This window comes from Schistocerca gregaria, unplaced genomic scaffold (assembly GCF_023897955.1).
Source record: "Schistocerca gregaria isolate iqSchGreg1 unplaced genomic scaffold, iqSchGreg1.2 ptg000732l, whole genome shotgun sequence".
Taxonomy (NCBI): Eukaryota; Metazoa; Arthropoda; class Insecta; order Orthoptera; family Acrididae; genus Schistocerca; species Schistocerca gregaria.
In genome coordinates, this window is record NW_026062109.1 from 22,733 (window position 1) to 28,732 (window position 6,000).

General features: G+C 49.8%; 2 non-coding genes across 2 annotated transcripts; both read left to right on the forward strand.

Annotated features, from left to right (window-relative positions):
- The first annotated feature begins 1,443 nt into the window (after positions 1-1,443).
- Positions 1,444-1,606, forward strand: LOC126320613 (U1 spliceosomal RNA). The gene has a single exon (XR_007558152.1). It is a non-coding gene; the product is annotated as a U1 spliceosomal RNA (small nuclear RNA).
- A 2,292-nt stretch (positions 1,607-3,898) lies between these two features.
- LOC126320614 (U1 spliceosomal RNA) lies at positions 3,899-4,061 on the forward strand. Its single transcript, XR_007558153.1, has one exon. It is a non-coding gene; the product is annotated as a U1 spliceosomal RNA (small nuclear RNA).
- The last annotated feature ends 1,939 nt before the right edge of the window (positions 4,062-6,000 follow it).

Genomic DNA, 6,000 nt, shown 5'->3' on the forward strand with positions numbered 1-6,000 from the left:
TGGTGGTAGCTGAGTGGGACAAGGGCGCCTGTACTCGGGGCTCTCAGGGAAAGTAGAAAACGCAGTGTTATCAGGTGTTTTTCTTGCAAGAAATAGAGTCAAAAAGTCTGTATTACACACGTCTTTAACACAGGTTCGGAACTTCAAATCTGTTTATGGCTACTTTACAAGCTCGCTAATCGTCTTCCAAAATATTAAAAGTACACCATACCTCCAGATTCAGCCGGCCCCCACGCCCTGTACAAACTGTCTCTCGTATGGGCGCCCTTGGAGTGAGAACAGACGCGTTTCGAATGGAATGGGAATAACATAAAACTCTTCTTTTTCTCTCTCTGTAACAAGTGTAATTAAAAACACAATTTCTCCCTACTCACTGACAAAATATCCGAACAGTGCCTTCTGTAACACACATAGTTCTACATTGACAGACGCGTAGTAGCGGCACTTTCAATAAATTACTCACGCCTACTAATTGCAGAAACGGATAGCCCTCAAATGAATTCGTTGTTGCATCACTACATTCACAGAAATGCCTCTTCCTTGTTTCCCATCGCTTCGTTACACACCAGACGTGTTGTGTTTACAAACAAAAAGCAATTTGGTTTTATCCTTACCTAATCTACTTCTAAGCAAAGATGGCTAGTTTACCAAATACCGCAAAATTAATCTGCATCTTCGAAATTAGCCCGCCGAAATGTTGCCATGAATGAAACTTTATTTTTTCTCTCTTATGCGTATAGAAAATATCTGCACAAATATTCGATCGAGCTTTCCACGCCCTACTCGGAAGGAGAAGCAAAAAGGAGTGTTACCTTTTAAGTGCCTTCTGTTACTCGGCGTCGAATGTCGAACGTGCCGATTGATGTTCGTTCTTGGAGTTCACGGCCGTCCTGTTTGTTCGTCGCGCACAACACTCACGACTGCATCCAGCTCTCTTAGAACATCTGACAGTGTGAGCTGTGGTCCTTCAGTTGCTCGGCGACAGACGACCGTGCGCGACAATGCTGCCGTATTTGCTAGCACTAAGGGCTCTGCTGGAAGGAGCGAAAGTAAAGTGTGGCTGCAAAAAGCACTCATTGCGCAGATCTCATTCGCGGTTTCAACAGCCGAGAAAGAGGGCTCGTTTGAGACGGAGAGGAGGGCCCGGAGGCGGCAGCCCGGACTTGGCCCGCCATCTTCCGGAGGGAACGGTAAATTAACCCCAGCAGCGGCCGGCGCCGCGAGCAGTGTGGCGCTGCTCGCACAAAATGCATCGTTTTTCTCGGCAGAGGAGCGTTGTTGCGACTGTCTGCCATCTAACTCGACAGCCAATAGCTCTTTTGTAAGGAGACAGGTACATGGACGGTCACCATTCTGTTCACCGACTGCGAAAACGTCGGGAGCTCTCGTTACATCTCGATGGCGCGAGGCACTACAAATTCTCGCCTGTGGCGCGACCAAAGCATACTTACCTGGCGTAGGGGATACCGTGATCATGAAGGCGGTTCCTCCGGGGTGAGGCTCTTCCATTGCACTTCGGTCGAGCTGACCCCCGCGATTACTCCAAATGTGAGTAACTCGGGCGCATAATTTTTGGTAGTCGGGACTTGCGTTCGCGCTGTCCCGGTGTTTATTTCAATTGCAAAAGCAGTATTCTGTGATAGCAGTCGGCAACCAGTGCGTCTGAGCTTTCGGCCACCAACGTGTGCTGCAAGGCACTGCCACACGCAGCAGCACTCGCGCTAGGCGCGTACCACACGTCTGCGTCGACCTGGCGTCAAACCCAGAGCCAGAGCACACTGTCTGTTCGATAAGCGCGGCGGACGCGCACCACTAGTAGCAGCGGCAGCCGCGAGATGGCACAAGCGGTCTAACTCTGGTACGACACCCCCATTAATGGTCGTACGGCGACTTTTGGCTTTCTCTGTCCATCAGGGGAATGCGCGCCAAACGCAATTGGACGGCGCGGCATTCCCTGAACGCACGGCGACCGCGGTGGCGCGAGCCGGCGTTCACGAGGCGTCGCCCAGCCGAACGCTGTGTCGCCTGTGGCCAGGTACATGAGGGGCGGGAAGCAAGCGTCTAGCGTAGCGTCTCAAGACTTGCAGACTTGCGGCACTTGACGAGCTTGCTGGGATGTGAAATGACGTGGCCAACTGTACCGAAAACGGGGAAGAGAAATTCTAGGCAACAGCAGCTTGTGCTAGCAGGCGGCCACGATGACAAGGGCCAGCGTTGCTTAAATTCGGTGATGGGACGAGAACCGCTGTAGGCTGTTTATTAGGCCACGACAGTGAGCGTTTACTTTCTGTAAGGAATGTCTTGTCGTCGCAGACGTTGTGTTTCATGTGACAAATTTGCAGACGCCGGGAAAAAAAAAGTTAAGGCTTGGTAATGAACAGTTACAACACTGGGAGGACGAAAAACGGCCAAGTGCAATTACAAACATCGGCGTGGTGATCGCAGGAAATATCTTTGGTGGTAGCTGAGTGGGACAAGGGCGCCTGTACTCGGGGCTCTCAGGGAAAGTAGAAAACGCAGTGTTATCAGGTGTTTTTCTTGCAAGAAATAGAGTCAAAAAGTCTGTATTACACACGTCTTTAACACAGGTTCGGAACTTCAAATCTGTTTATGGCTACTTTACAAGCTCGCTAATCGTCTTCCAAAATATTAAAAGTACACCATACCTCCAGATTCAGCCGGCCCCCACGCCCTGTACAAACTGTCTCTCGTATGGGCGCCCTTGGAGTGAGAACAGACGCGTTTCGAATGGAATGGGAATAACATAAAACTCTTCTTTTTCTCTCTCTGTAACAAGTGTAATTAAAAACACAATTTCTCCCTACTCACTGACAAAATATCCGAACAGTGCCTTCTGTAACACACATAGTTCTACATTGACAGACGCGTAGTAGCGGCACTTTCAATAAATTACTCACGCCTACTAATTGCAGAAACGGATAGCCCTCAAATGAATTCGTTGTTGCATCACTACATTCACAGAAATGCCTCTTCCTTGTTTCCCATCGCTTCGTTACACACCAGACGTGTTGTGTTTACAAACAAAAAGCAATTTGGTTTTATCCTTACCTAATCTACTTCTAAGCAAAGATGGCTAGTTTACCAAATACCGCAAAATTAATCTGCATCTTCGAAATTAGCCCGCCGAAATGTTGCCATGAATGAAACTTTATTTTTTCTCTCTTATGCGTATAGAAAATATCTGCACAAATATTCGATCGAGCTTTCCACGCCCTACTCGGAAGGAGAAGCAAAAAGGAGTGTTACCTTTTAAGTGCCTTCTGTTACTCGGCGTCGAATGTCGAACGTGCCGATTGATGTTCGTTCTTGGAGTTCACGGCCGTCCTGTTTGTTCGTCGCGCACAACACTCACGACTGCATCCAGCTCTCTTAGAACATCTGACAGTGTGAGCTGTGGTCCTTCAGTTGCTCGGCGACAGACGACCGTGCGCGACAATGCTGCCGTATTTGCTAGCACTAAGGGCTCTGCTGGAAGGAGCGAAAGTAAAGTGTGGCTGCAAAAAGCACTCATTGCGCAGATCTCATTCGCGGTTTCAACAGCCGAGAAAGAGGGCTCGTTTGAGACGGAGAGGAGGGCCCGGAGGCGGCAGCCCGGACTTGGCCCGCCATCTTCCGGAGGGAACGGTAAATTAACCCCAGCAGCGGCCGGCGCCGCGAGCAGTGTGGCGCTGCTCGCACAAAATGCATCGTTTTTCTCGGCAGAGGAGCGTTGTTGCGACTGTCTGCCATCTAACTCGACAGCCAATAGCTCTTTTGTAAGGAGACAGGTACATGGACGGTCACCATTCTGTTCACCGACTGCGAAAACGTCGGGAGCTCTCGTTACATCTCGATGGCGCGAGGCACTACAAATTCTCGCCTGTGGCGCGACCAAAGCATACTTACCTGGCGTAGGGGATACCGTGATCATGAAGGCGGTTCCTCCGGGGTGAGGCTCTTCCATTGCACTTCGGTCGAGCTGACCCCCGCGATTACTCCAAATGTGAGTAACTCGGGCGCATAATTTTTGGTAGTCGGGACTTGCGTTCGCGCTGTCCCGGTGTTTATTTCAATTGCAAAAGCAGTATTCTGTGATAGCAGTCGGCAACCAGTGCGTCTGAGCTTTCGGCCACCAACGTGTGCTGCAAGGCACTGCCACACGCAGCAGCACTCGCGCTAGGCGCGTACCACACGTCTGCGTCGACCTGGCGTCAAACCCAGAGCCAGAGCACACTGTCTGTTCGATAAGCGCGGCGGACGCGCACCACTAGTAGCAGCGGCAGCCGCGAGATGGCACAAGCGGTCTAACTCTGGTACGACACCCCCATTAATGGTCGTACGGCGACTTTTGGCTTTCTCTGTCCATCAGGGGAATGCGCGCCAAACGCAATTGGACGGCGCGGCATTCCCTGAACGCACGGCGACCGCGGTGGCGCGAGCCGGCGTTCACGAGGCGTCGCCCAGCCGAACGCTGTGTCGCCTGTGGCCAGGTACATGAGGGGCGGGAAGCAAGCGTCTAGCGTAGCGTCTCAAGACTTGCAGACTTGCGGCACTTGACGAGCTTGCTGGGATGTGAAATGACGTGGCCAACTGTACCGAAAACGGGGAAGAGAAATTCTAGGCAACAGCAGCTTGTGCTAGCAGGCGGCCACGATGACAAGGGCCAGCGTTGCTTAAATTCGGTGATGGGACGAGAACCGCTGTAGGCTGTTTATTAGGCCACGACAGTGAGCGTTTACTTTCTGTAAGGAATGTCTTGTCGTCGCAGACGTTGTGTTTCATGTGACAAATTTGCAGACGCCGGGAAAAAAAAAGTTAAGGCTTGGTAATGAACAGTTACAACACTGGGAGGACGAAAAACGGCCAAGTGCAATTACAAACATCGGCGTGGTGATCGCAGGAAATATCTTTGGTGGTAGCTGAGTGGGACAAGGGCGCCTGTACTCGGGGCTCTCAGGGAAAGTAGAAAACGCAGTGTTATCAGGTGTTTTTCTTGCAAGAAATAGAGTCAAAAAGTCTGTATTACACACGTCTTTAACACAGGTTCGGAACTTCAAATCTGTTTATGGCTACTTTACAAGCTCGCTAATCGTCTTCCAAAATATTAAAAGTACACCATACCTCCAGATTCAGCCGGCCCCCACGCCCTGTACAAACTGTCTCTCGTATGGGCGCCCTTGGAGTGAGAACAGACGCGTTTCGAATGGAATGGGAATAACATAAAACTCTTCTTTTTCTCTCTCTGTAACAAGTGTAATTAAAAACACAATTTCTCCCTACTCACTGACAAAATATCCGAACAGTGCCTTCTGTAACACACATAGTTCTACATTGACAGACGCGTAGTAGCGGCACTTTCAATAAATTACTCACGCCTACTAATTGCAGAAACGGATAGCCCTCAAATGAATTCGTTGTTGCATCACTACATTCACAGAAATGCCTCTTCCTTGTTTCCCATCGCTTCGTTACACACCAGACGTGTTGTGTTTACAAACAAAAAGCAATTTGGTTTTATCCTTACCTAATCTACTTCTAAGCAAAGATGGCTAGTTTACCAAATACCGCAAAATTAATCTGCATCTTCGAAATTAGCCCGCCGAAATGTTGCCATGAATGAAACTTTATTTTTTCTCTCTTATGCGTATAGAAAATATCTGCACAAATATTCGATCGAGCTTTCCACGCCCTACTCGGAAGGAGAAGCAAAAAGGAGTGTTACCTTTTAAGTGCCTTCTGTTACTCGGCGTCGAATGTCGAACGTGCCGATTGATGTTCGTTCTTGGAGTTCACGGCCGTCCTGTTTGTTCGTCGCGCACAACACTCACGACTGCATCCAGCTCTCTTAGAACATCTGACAGTGTGAGCTGTGGTCCTTCAGTTGCTCGGCGACAGACGACCGTGCGCGACAATGCTGCCGTATTTGCTAGCACTAAGGGCTCTGCTGGAAGGAGCGAAAGTAAAGTGTGGCTGCAAAAAGCACTAACACGCGATCTAGTG